Below are 13,556 nucleotides of genomic sequence, written 5' to 3' on the forward strand. Positions count from 1 at the left end.
ATAATATTAAGTCTGACTTATAAGGAAAAAAATAAATGGCTTCATAGTGAATGTAGGTCCGCTTACTTGTAAATAATAAATCAAAATTTTCAATTGTTAGACGCAACGTCGATGCTGTCGTAGTCTAGACTAAGATAAATATATTATGTATAAATACTACTATAGTTCATAGTCCTTAAAATATCCGTAATTCATCGAAGGTCCACTGGAAGGAGGATTTAGTAACTCTTCACGTTTAGCACTCTTATAGCAGAAGAAATTTTACGTGGTACCGTAATATTTTAGGATTTACTCGACGTGATAGTTTTTGTGACTGTAAATTGCGCGACTATTGCCTGGGCGATTGTTAAAGCTACATATGTATTCTCTTCTATCACTCCAGCTACCGAGGTATTATTATGTTCTCCTGTGAAACATCTGTTCTGTGAGCAAAAGTGGCTTGTTCTGCTTCTCCAGAACGCATTTCTTGGGGCTTACGGATGCATTTGTGTCGCTAGGTTTTGGCTCTACAACATTTTTATAGTAAACGGCGCATTTCATTATTCTACAAGTTCATTATTATACTTTCTAAAACTACAAAGAAACAGATAATGTAGCCTTGTGAGAGATGTGAGAGAAGGCACCCTTGTACACTTTCACGTATCACATAACCAACGGAGAAGATAAAGAAGCATGAACAGCATGTTCCTGGTGAATGTCGGACAGCTTAGTTCAGTTACTGCCAGCGTAATAAAATCTTCAGTGCGGCAGAAGTTAGTCAGGCTCGCAGTCGGAGATGGTCTCCTTCTGTGATAGTGTGTTGTCACAGGAGGCCGCGGAGCGGGAGTGGGAAGAAGATGCCGCTGCTGACCCGCTCCGCCGGAAAAGACCGCTTTTCCCCCCGCCACAATAGGTGCCGCCGGGACTAGGAGGGTTCAAAGTACCCTGGGAACCCTCCCTAAAGAAAGGAGGCCCACATAGGCGGTCGGGCGTCAGAGTGTCACGGTAGCGTGCGAAAGCGATCCCTTGGCGCTCCTCGTTAAGACGGAAAGGGTACCGCTGGTTTTTTGGTGCTTTGGATACCGGCGAGCCCTACATACATCCCCATTGTTCCCGTGGAGAAACGCGTAACGCGTTATGATAAATGTGGCGTGTTGTTAAGATCGTGGAGTTCTCTTATCTGAACATAACAAGTAATAAGAAGTTTTCCCTTCGCTGCGATCACACAAACGATCAATAAATAGAAATTTCAAATTAAAAAATAACATTAGGAAGCAAAAGACCAAAAAAATAATACAACGAATGTCAAATCAATGATAGTAGAAAGACGTTTTGCTAACCTTATTACTAACCATAATAACGTGGACATATACTATCGAAGTGGGTCTGTGTTATAAGATTTTCCACTCCAAATAGAAGGTTTTGATACCACGGACTCCGTCACAGTGGTGTGTAGCTTTTTTTTTTTTTTTTTATATGCCCCGGGATGGCAAATGACTCTACTCCACCTGATGGTAAGTGGTAGTAGAGTCCAAACGCGACGACGGCCAGTACAGTCGGGAAGAATGTTCTGTACTAGCCGTCCTCGCCTTGCCGGCCCGCAAGATGCCTCTTCACGCCTCGTTTGAAGGAACCCGGGTTGTAAGAGGAGGGGAACACGTGAGCTGGTAAGGAATTCCATTCTTTGGTAGTGCGACAAAGAAAGGAGTTGCCAAATTTCTTTGTGCGCGATGGAATTGATGTCACAGTTAGGCGGTGACATCGAGAACCAGCTCGCGTGGACTTACACGTTGACCATGTTGTTAGAAGTATAACAAGTTCGTACTTATTCTTAATTATGAACGCAGATATGAAGAGAGAATACAAACGGTACGTGAAAGTTAAACCACTCTAAAGTTCGAAAAGTATTTTCCTTGTGGATAAAAAATGACGGCAGATAAACAGGTGGAGGCGTGTTGACAAATTGTCAACCTAAGATTACTCGTTAAAATGTAATGCACGTTACATCGCGTTAATTCACTTACAACTACAGTGGCTTTCTGGTTTATCGAAACACAACACCGCATATTATTACTTTGAAATATAATCACGTGAGCGAATTAATTATATCAATTATGCGGTGAGGCCTAAATAAGTACACATATATATATATGTGTGTGTGTGTACTTGTATATAGTATTTAATTTAATGAAATGAAAATCCAGTGTAATATGAGTGTCGAAATATATTTTTAAATCACAAATATTTGTATATGATAATATTGTATACATAGATTGATAATGTATACACGTTTCGTGACCGTTCATGTACGTCAAATTAACCTCATATCGCAGTAATGTGCACCTTTGTTTTTGTGGCAGATGTATTTGATTCACGTTAATTACCTTCGAATAATTTTTGAACGTTTGTATATAATTTGTATCGAAGCACGAACGTTATCAAATAAATAATTTTATAGATTATTAAAATTATTTATTTGATTCCAATTGTCACATATTCAATATTAATGTCAGAAATATACACATTTTTTGTTATTATATGATGAACTCTTAAAAGCATTTTTAATGAATAGTCAATATAACGGAGACAGCAGACAACTACCGTCAACTGTATTTCTTTGCTATGACATCGAATGTAAACATTTACAGAATCAATTGAAGAATTTTAATTACAAATATATCGTTATGTCGGAAATGAATTTACCTTAATAATTCAAAGTATAGAATACTACAATATTTGTTGAAAAAAAGCAATTGAATCTAAAAATAATTGAACTGTTTAATACGAATGTTAACGTGAGTTAAATAATAATTGATACTGTTTTCCATAAAGCAAAGATGCACTCGAATTTTTATGGTTTGAACGACAATATGTCGACAGATGTTACAATGGTATCCCAATATGGCGACAGCTGCAATGTGAACATTAAAGAAAATACCATATGATTATCTAATCGAAATTAAGTTTAAGCTTTCTATTACTACCTTACTCATTTCTTGTATAAAACAAAATAAATGTCGTCAGAAGTTTAATGTGATCGCAAACTTTAGTTGTGCACGCCCATCATTACTAAATCATTAATATAAGCATAAATATTTGAATAAAACATATTCAATACTTATGGATTAATAATATTTAATATATTTATAAAACATTTTATTTAATACACGTATGTTATTGCAACTATTTTTATTCTGGATATTGCAAAGTTAGTTAAACTTTGCAATATCCAGAATAAAATAGCAATACGTCCAGGGATTATAAGTAAGAAAGTCGATGCAGTAACTTACTAAAAATAATTTTCTGTGTGTGTGTTTTGCTTAGAATCCATTGTATATTATATATACATTCTAGTGTATTATTTAGAAACTTACTACTTTACCTATAAATTTTGTTTAGAGGTGTTTCTTTAAACATCATTGAGTCTTCTTTTAAATGTTAAATCAATGATGCCAGAAATCTTTCTAATATAAGAAATCTTTTTTAACACATTTAAACACTCGTTAAATAAAATTTATAAGACCGATAATAATGTTATACATTGGCAAGTACAATATTTACATTTATGCTAAAAAAATAATCTTACTGTTTTCTTAAGAATCACGAAGTGTCCTAAGGATCACTTTATTTAATCTTCTATCTGAACTGATAATTACAAAATAAATATTTTAAATTCTAATGGGCATTTTAGAATAGCGATAATATACCGTGCTATATATTACTAAGAAACAAAATGTCACAAGTCACTATGTAGAAACAAATTATTACCTTGGTAAAGGTCCATATACAACTTAAGTAGCTTTTAATTTTTGTAAAGATATATTTGTACTTTTATTTCAGAGAACATTAAATGTATATAAAAATATAAAGGTACTGCAACACTGTCCGATTACATACAAATAAATTTAGTGTATGACATGATTTGTACTATAACAAATACTGGAGTACAGTATTAGGCGGATCGTTCCTAACTAGTGTATAACTTTGCGGAAACGCATCGCGCCACACCCGTGAAGTTTAAACATAATAGTCTAATATGTACGATTATATTACTGTTCAAAATTATGCATAATACTTAATGAAATTATTAATTGATTGAAGCATACACAATAAAACCGATGTTCTGTACTTGGTTCAGGTTACGTATGATGATATCTGCTTGTATACAGTTTCTTGTAAATACATTTGTAATCATAAGCTTAAGAATCTGATCTCTTGATTTGGTTTACTTAAGTTAATATAAAAAGAAGAGAAACGAAACATTTTGTGATAAAACCACCGTCCTTTTATTAGTTTAAATAAAGTTAATGTGCTAAAACATGTGTTCGTTTTATTCATATCGCCAGCTTAGATCATATCTAGACAAATCTACAGATGTAGATCTTTCTTATGTGTCTATGGTAAAATAAAAATAACTGTTATAACAAATAGTATTTTAAACTAGTTACGATTTAAAAAATGAAAACGTCTTATATAATCGAATATTATTTAATCTCTGGGTAAGTTCAATAATTAAAATAAAAGCTATGGCATAGTTTCACCCGGTTCTAATCTTTCCGCATCCAGGTGAGTGTGCCAACTTTCTTTAAGAAAATTGTATTATTATACATAATAGTTAAAATACTGTAACAAATAAAATATAATATTGTGTACTTTTTGAATTGTTGAAATATTGTTGCTTGAAATTACTTCTGAATACAAAGTAAGGTCGTATTTTTTCAGGGCCAATAAATATCTTATTCAAATTGATAATATTATTCAATTGAATTAAAAACACGATAAAAAATATTATACATATTACGATACGTTTACAATTCGATAAAAAGTAAATTTAAAAACCGTTAAAAGATCCCACCTCGTAATTTGTGATAGGTATTTTATGAATTATCTCAACTTTCTCTCTCTCTCTCTCTCTATACATAAGAAGATATTGACTTAATTCATTATACTATAAATTATATAACCCTAACAAATGATATATACAGGTTAAGTACATTACAAATAATACAGGGGACGTAATATCTTAGTTCCCAAGGTTGGTGTCGCATTGGCGTTGTAAGGATGGTTAATATTTTTTACAATACCTATGTCTACCTGCATAATTAATTTATAAAATTAAAAAGATTCTGAAAAATTGTGTCTGCAACTAAATGGCTGATGTTTTTTTGTTATTTGTTTGAAAAAAATTACACACTCGGGTTTCATAGTATTTATTTAGTCTTTTAGTTAGTTAGTTTAGTCATTATATTTTATTTAAATCTATTCGCTGCGGTACTATTCGCATTAAAAATAAAAATGGAAGCAAATCTACGTGTTTAGTGGAAAAAAATACTACGAAATAATTAATCGCTTACAGATTTGAAATTCGTTTATAAGAACAAAACGTGACTAAAGTTAAATTGCATTGCCACGTGCACAGAACTCAACCTCGTACCAGGAAACGAAAGTCGAAAGTATTTTATACTACGTTGACGTACGGTTTCATTTGCATACAGCTTGTGGCCTCACAACTAATACATTTAATGCTATGTAATTGCTTCGTATCGACATCAAGTAGTGACGTTCCCGATCAAGCGATGACTTTGTCCTTGGTGTTTTGGGTTCACAAAGATAAATTTTTGAATTTTATAAATGAACATTATTGCTAAATTTAAAAAGTATGTCTTAATAAAATATTATGCAAAATTTTTAATGTCATTTAGTAATAACATATCTCTTCATGCATGAAACATCCGGTAGGTTATTACACTGTATTAGTTACCTAAACCTGTCTCAATTACGATATTTAGGTCAAAATACGATATTAAACATCGATACCTAGTCGATATTCGACAAACAAGATTATCGATAAGCGGCAGGTGATGAGACCGACTGTTCGTTTTTGGCGAATCAGAGGAGGGCAGGTGCGTACGCGCAGGTGTCGCCGCGATCTCGGCCGATATCGATATACCTACAGGTTGTTTTCGATCGATAAACTGGTCGTGTAGTAGATTTAAAAATCATAATATCAAACACCCCCTTAGAATGGGACAAATATTTATTTACTTTCAATAAAATCATGTAATCTAAATGTTGCTTAATTTTGCTGCAACCTATTAAAAATACTGTTTATAAGTAATTAGCAATATTTCGTATGAGGCGACATACCTTATGACATATATGTATGATAATTTTGTTATTAAAAAATCTAACATATTCGTCGACAAAAATTCTAAACGATGAAATACACTATAAATATCACATCCTGTTAAAGGAATAAACATGACTCGTGCGCTACTTTGTTAACGTGCGCGAGATACTCGTAGGATAGGACAGATGTGCTTCGACATATGCTCCCGCGCCTCCGGCGGGACCGCTTTGCTGATCATTAACGCAAGGGAGACGTCCCCAAGAAGTCGTTTTTGGTAATTATACCTGATGTTTTCATAGTAATAGGTACAAATGATTCTGTATGCGCGAGTTTTCTCCTTATCTTTATATCATTTATACAATTACAACCCGTTTGTTTATAAATCAACAAAATCAGCTTTTTTTTTCATCAAAACCAATTATTAATTAATAATGTCTATTAAGAAAATAACGCAATGAATTTTTACTTTGATTTTAATCAGAATGGACAGTAAAACAACTCCGATATATATCCTTTTTTTAATTATTTACATAACATAATTAATTTAAAAATATATCTTTCAAGCACTTGCTATCTAATTCACTGTTTTATGTTACTCTTACCATGCTGTTATTTTTTAATTAAATAGTAATATTGGCAAACACCATAAAGTATCTTAGACCTTAAAACTGAATTTTCATAATTTACTATTTTGTGTAAATAACATTTCACTTAAGTACGCTTACTTTAAAATGAAAACATTGCTCGCTTCTGCTCTGCAACTAAAAGGATTATACAAACGTAGGTACCTACTGTGTATAATAATTAAAACTGAAGCTCGCGAGTAAAAGTTAGAATCTCCATTTTAAATTTTGACAATTTTGAAACGATTGGCTTTGATTGCATTGAGTAGCGAGTTGATTGTAAAAAATAGTGCTTTCAGATGGAGTGAACTCTAAGTTAATTAACGTACTGCTTGTCCCTATTTAAATGGAATCCCACATTTGTTTTAGTTAAATAGTGTAGAATACCAGATTATCAAGAGAATGACCGAAGAAAAACAAATTTACGACTCATTATATTCTAATCCAACTAAAAAATGACTAATAACTATTACTTTAAGTTATAATTATAACCGGTATATCGATATTTCAATAAATTATTACTAATTAATAGAATTTTATATGACTGAATAGTGAAGGTTTGTATTCGTCAACAGACTGATATCGCATACACAATATTCGTAGAGTAATATAAGTTGAACGACATTATTTTGAACAGACGCGGTCCGGGGAAACCAAAAAACTGTAGCTCAGGTAGACGCGCATTGCTTGAGCTCATTTTTTAGTAGGAGCGTGTCTTGCAGCTGTCTCTAATAACAATGTGTTTCGGCCTAATGTATCAGCGCACGCGGCACGCACGAATCTTATTGCCTTTGAAATTTCGGACAGCTGCACGCCTATCAACATTCAAATAATTCGAGATTCTATTCCTTAAAATTTCTATCCAAAATCAAATGTTTGTCACCTTTGATGTCGTTTATTTACCACTTATTATATATAAGTAGATATGTTTTAACTGAAGTTGATATAAAAATATGAATATTGCGCTAATGTCTTTAGTCACGAAATGCATTTATTTTAGTAGGATTTTATGACACGTAGGTAATAATTATTTTTGAATTTCCATGTTTTAAAATATATCAACTAAACAGCTAATTTAAAACAACTTGATAGAGATGAAATTGAAAGCTATTTAGACATTGCTCATTTATTTTTTTAAGATTTATTGAGATAGATAAAATTAAAGTTTTTGACAAGTATTCCTGCATTGTACAATTATTGTGCCTAATAATATTAAACGGCTGTTTCTATTTTCCCTCTCTTATTTCTTTTCCAGGATAATCAATTCATTAATATTAGTCTATTTTTTTTTCAAAATATTCATGTTATCTATGTTTAAGTTAATGTTCTGTGATAAAATATCATGATATTATTCAATTGGTAGTCAGATAGACGGAGTTACTTCTTCTGCATTGATAATGTTTATATGTGTAAATTATTATAATAAGAGTTATATATATAGGCGACAATAGATCCGTGTCTGCCTCTTGATGCGGATACAGGAGCATGATACACAAACGAACGTAAGTGCTATCATATTTCATAACTATTGGTGTGAAATATATCTACTCGTATCTTCCATATTAAATACATATTAGTGATCTCGAAATAGTTATCTACCTACTACCCATCGACATGTTCACATATTTGCAAATAAAAACACTTGTTTTTATGTCATGTACATATCAATGATATATCAGATCGCTTTCTTGTTTGTCCTTTCGTTTGTTTGTCTGTAATTGATGAGCTAGATACTTCAAGTTTTCCTAACTATATATTTTTTTAGTTACTTATACACATTTTTAATCGCATATAATTTGCTATTTTTTCCACTCTCAATAATATAAAATGACTATATATATATATATATATATATATATATATATATATATATATATATATATATATATATATAGCTAGGCTATTGCATATGATATTTATTACATGTTTTTTTAGCTTCTCCTGTTATTACGAGTATTCTAAATTTTATTATTTTTGTACATGGATCAAATAAAACTTTATAAAAGGACATTTAATTAATTTTACATGAAGATGAAGAAATAGGTAACCATGGGTAAATAATTAACCTAATAAGTGTTTATTAAAAATACATTAGGAGCTATGTACCTCACGTATCGAGGACTATCTTATGAACAGATTCACCTGGCGCCCGCGTAATCCATCTGCTGCTGAGTGGATTTCAGACGATTTTTTGCTGCATACCTATAGGGGTTCTACAAATGTCGATTTTTTGAAAAAAAAAACGTAATCAATCGAAGATCGGTCACACTCATATCACGAAAAATTAGTGTATAAATAAGTCAAAAATTATGTATATGCATATTATTGTATGACGGCCACAGATACAAAAAAATCAAGATTATTGACTGTACCTACCTAGGTATATTTCATATCTAACTTATGGAATTAACTTACATAGTTTTTTTTTAACAGATATTTTGAAACTAAGAGTAAGTAACTTACACGTGTGGCAGCAGTAGGTAATTACAGCCCATAAATGTCTCGCGGCCCAGCTGGGCAGAGTCCTTCTTTCATATTAAATAGGTGTTGGCGTTTATATGTCTCTGTAAGTTTTCTCGAACATGCACGTATTACTATGTTTAAAGCATACATCGAAGAGTATGAAATGAATTGCAAATCGATTTTAAAAATAGATCGTGAACCTCTTAGAAACCACTTGAAAATGTATAAATACCGCACTATATTGAGTTACTTAACGTTCAATTTTAGTGTTCGATTTTTTAAATTTTATATTAGTAACAGCCCGTTAATGTCCCACTGCTGGGCTAAGGCTTCCTCTCCCTTTTGAGGAGAAGGTTTGGAGCTTATTCTACCACGCTGCTCCAATGCGGGTTGGTAGAATACACATGTGGCATAATTTCAATGAAATTAGACACATGCAGGTTTCCTCACGATGTTTTCCTTCACCGTCAAGCACGAGATGAATTATAAACACAAATTAAGCACATGATAATTCAGTGGTGCTTGCCCGGGTTTGAACCCACGATCATCGGTTAAGATGCACGCGTTCTAACCACTAGGCCATCTCGGCTTAAATTTTATATTATATAATAAGAAATAAAGAATATTGAAGGAGTTATGATGTTCACGTGACCGATTTCACGACCGATTTCATGACCGATCATAGAGGTCATTCTCTAGCCAATTGCAATTAAAACTCCATAGATGTGCTGAAGTGGGTCCGACAATGCAATTCCTCTAATAACTCTATGAAACCGCAAATTCACCACGAGCGAAAATAGTTCAGACACAGGGCCGTCTACCCTGCTTTACGTGCATTCCGAAACACGGTAGTGCAAACACTGTCAACTGCCTGACTCCAGGATGCTGCTGAACTTTTACTCGCTCGCCAAGCAATCATATAATATACATAGCAATCTGCAGCCTGATAACCACTAGGCCCACGAGAATGTTGAGAAAGAGTAATGGCAATATTTATTGTTCTAACTTTCTAAGCAATTACAAACATTTTTATTAATGTTATTATAAAGCATTTTGTCAGATATCCATTGATTTACAGATACAAGGTGGTATTTTTCGAAGACTCTTTTTCATTTTATGCAAAGTTTTACGTTTAATATTACAAAATAATTCAACACACGCAAAACTAATGCTACATTTTAAATTAAAACTAAACGCGAAATGATAATTCCTATTAATGTTTTATTTACGAAAGTTAAAGTACGATGGATGGAAGCTTGCATGAAGCTTTCATAAAAGTTCAAACAAGCAGTTCGTTATATTACAGAAGGCTTAAATGTTTACAATTTCGTACACTTGCAATATTTTTCATAGACCATATGATTAAATACAGAGTGACCTCTTAGAATGCCCAGGTTTTGTACAACATTATTTATTTATTTAATTTTAAACATATTGTGATTTGAAAATGCTTTTTTTATATACGAATAGTACAATTGACACAGACTAATACTAAATGAAAAATTAAATTAATGTTATGAATTCATCTACGAACCAAGTTGTTGTGAAACTAATTATTTCTTATATTTGTAATTTCTTTGTTAAATGTTTGGCTTTTAGAAGTTTTTTGTCCGGGTAAAATGTACATTATTTCATCTAAATAGATTTCCATATTTTATAACACTAGCCTATAAAATAATTTTTGTGTAGAACAATTATTTATTTTACCTTAGACTAGACTTAATTGTGAGCACGACTTAAGCTGATTGTTTTTTGTTTCGAGTACGAACGTGTGTCATTATTGACGTACAATGATAATGTACGTATAATACATATATAGATATGTCGCCATAGAAGACATGCTCGGCTAAGTACACATACAGTAATATCTGCGTTGCGACTTTTGTGATTACAGCGAAACTCATTTCGAGAGTAGGTGCCCTTTCGATGCACTGATGTCTTCCTTTTTGTAAGCGCAGCTCGAAGTTAATTAAATAGTAATTTACTTAACAAGTTTTAGGGTTACAGACCCTAAAACTCGCAAGTTTTTAAATAGGTTTATTGTGTTAAGATAAATAAAATGAAGAGTTTGTTTTAGTAAATAAGATATTTTTTTGAAATATATTCATATAGTGTAAGTGACTCACCGCTGGGCAAATGCCTTGATCTTTCCTTTATTCGAATATATAATATCTGTAATATCTTAACACAGGATTTCATCCGGCGACCTGCAGCTACGATCCACGTGCATCTTTTCCATCTCGGCTCTTCTTCATATAGAAGCAGCGAACTATACGTATTGCTCGTATTTTAATCATTTCATGATAATTAAATAATAACACAAATATACATGAAGCAGTTGAAAAATTCAAATAATTACTAAGCGCATTTTAGATCTGACGTCATTGATCGCATCGTATTTAAAAATAAAAAATACGTAGAGAACAAAGCAATACTTTTTTTTAAATTCCGTTTATAAATATAAGGAATACAAAACCAATCTATAATAATCGACGTTCTTACGTTGCAGGAAACACAGTATTACAATATACATTCATGTCACCGTTAAGGCGATTTTGTTCATCATCAAAAAAATACTCTGCTACATCCAAAATCTTTTGCATGGGCAAAAGATTTTGGATGTAGCAGAGTATTTTTTTTGCAAATTGTTTATTTATAAGGGCTTGACAATACACAGGTATTACAATATCCGCAATGTTTTTGTACAGCATAACTAAAATGAAAATGCCGCTCTGCATATTTATTAATTTTGTTTCGCTCAAAACATGAAAATTACTTGTAGGTTATTTTATTAAAATTGATAGCATCGAAACAAAAGGCTGGAAATCAATAAAAAAAAAGAAATTACACTCGTAATTGTATTTTTTGTGTGTAAAAATCTATTCCATTCACATACAAAGGCTAGATTTTATTTATTCGTGTTCCACAAAACGAATATGTATCGCGAAACATTAAAAACGAAAAACGATTAGTAAATCTTAAAATTATTTGGTCTCAGCATTATTATACAAATCAAATACTATCATGATAACTTATATGTTAAATACTTTTTATTACAAAAATGTAATCCTGTATCTATATGTACTTTTAAAAAATTCCAAGTTCCTCACTTCAGTTTCCGTGTGTCGAATTGTATAAAATAAACGAATTCCGTGGGATCGTTGCAAACAAAATGCATGTGCATTTTAAGTATTTGAAATTGTATCTCTAAGAAACATATATTTTGCTCTTGTTTAAAACTTTACCATGCCATTCATCTTCTTCTTTTACTTTAGCATATGTGCATATGATTGTTATTAATACAAAAGAACGTAGTAAAATGATGTTTTATATTTTTTCATTTATTTTTTTTATTGAATAGGTAGGCGGACGAGTATATGGGTCACCTGATGGTAAGTGGACACCTACGCCCATAGACATTGGCATTGTAAGAAATGATAATCATCGCTTACATTGCCAATGCGCCACTAACCTCGGGAACTAAGATGTTATGTGTGTGCACAAGGGACATAACATGGTGCATTACACTGGCTCACTCACCCTTCAAACCGGAACACAATAATACCAAGTACTGCTGTTTTGCGGTAGAATATCTGATGAGTGGTTGGTACCTACCCAGAAGAGCTTGCACAGAGCCCTACTACCAGTAATAATTCAATTTATTTGAATGTGCATACGTTATATTTACAATATATGTATATTATGTATGAAATCCCGTGATATATATAATATAATTTAATTATTAAACTGATTGTGTTGCTTTATCGCATACAATTATGTACAATTATAATCGTAATTAAGTGTGGCATCTATGATAGCTGTATGTATATGTATTTATGTGTTTAAGGATAGAAAATCAAATGTATGAAATATAAATAATATTATTAAAAATGAACGTCATTGTAAAAAAACAACAAATTGTTTATAAGTAAAATGTAATAGAAACGTAAGCACTGCTGAGCAAAGGGAAGAACTTGAAGCTTATTCCACTAATCGTAAGATGAAAAGCACAAATAAAATCTTTGAACAGTTCTACTAGATTCGAAACGGATATCTTCAGTGATGATCCACGTACTGGATCGACAGTGCGTTTCAATTTATAGCATATTATTTAAGAATTTGTTCATTTCGATTTACAATAAAACTATTTCCCCTTTAATGTCACAGGTGTTTCAAATTAAATAACTATTTCACTTTTCATGCAGTCTTCTAAACAATCTTCTGGTTAAAGATTATGGTTAGAAATAAATAAATATGAATTTCAACATTTTTTTAAATCTAAGAGGATAAAATAGGGGTTGAAATTTTGTATAGCGACTCCGTCATTTTTTATTTAAGCAAAATAATCGTAGATCGGACAT

Source organism: Nymphalis io, chromosome Z, assembly GCF_905147045.1.
Source record: "Nymphalis io chromosome Z, ilAglIoxx1.1, whole genome shotgun sequence".
NCBI classification, from domain to species: Eukaryota; Metazoa; Arthropoda; class Insecta; order Lepidoptera; family Nymphalidae; genus Nymphalis; species Nymphalis io.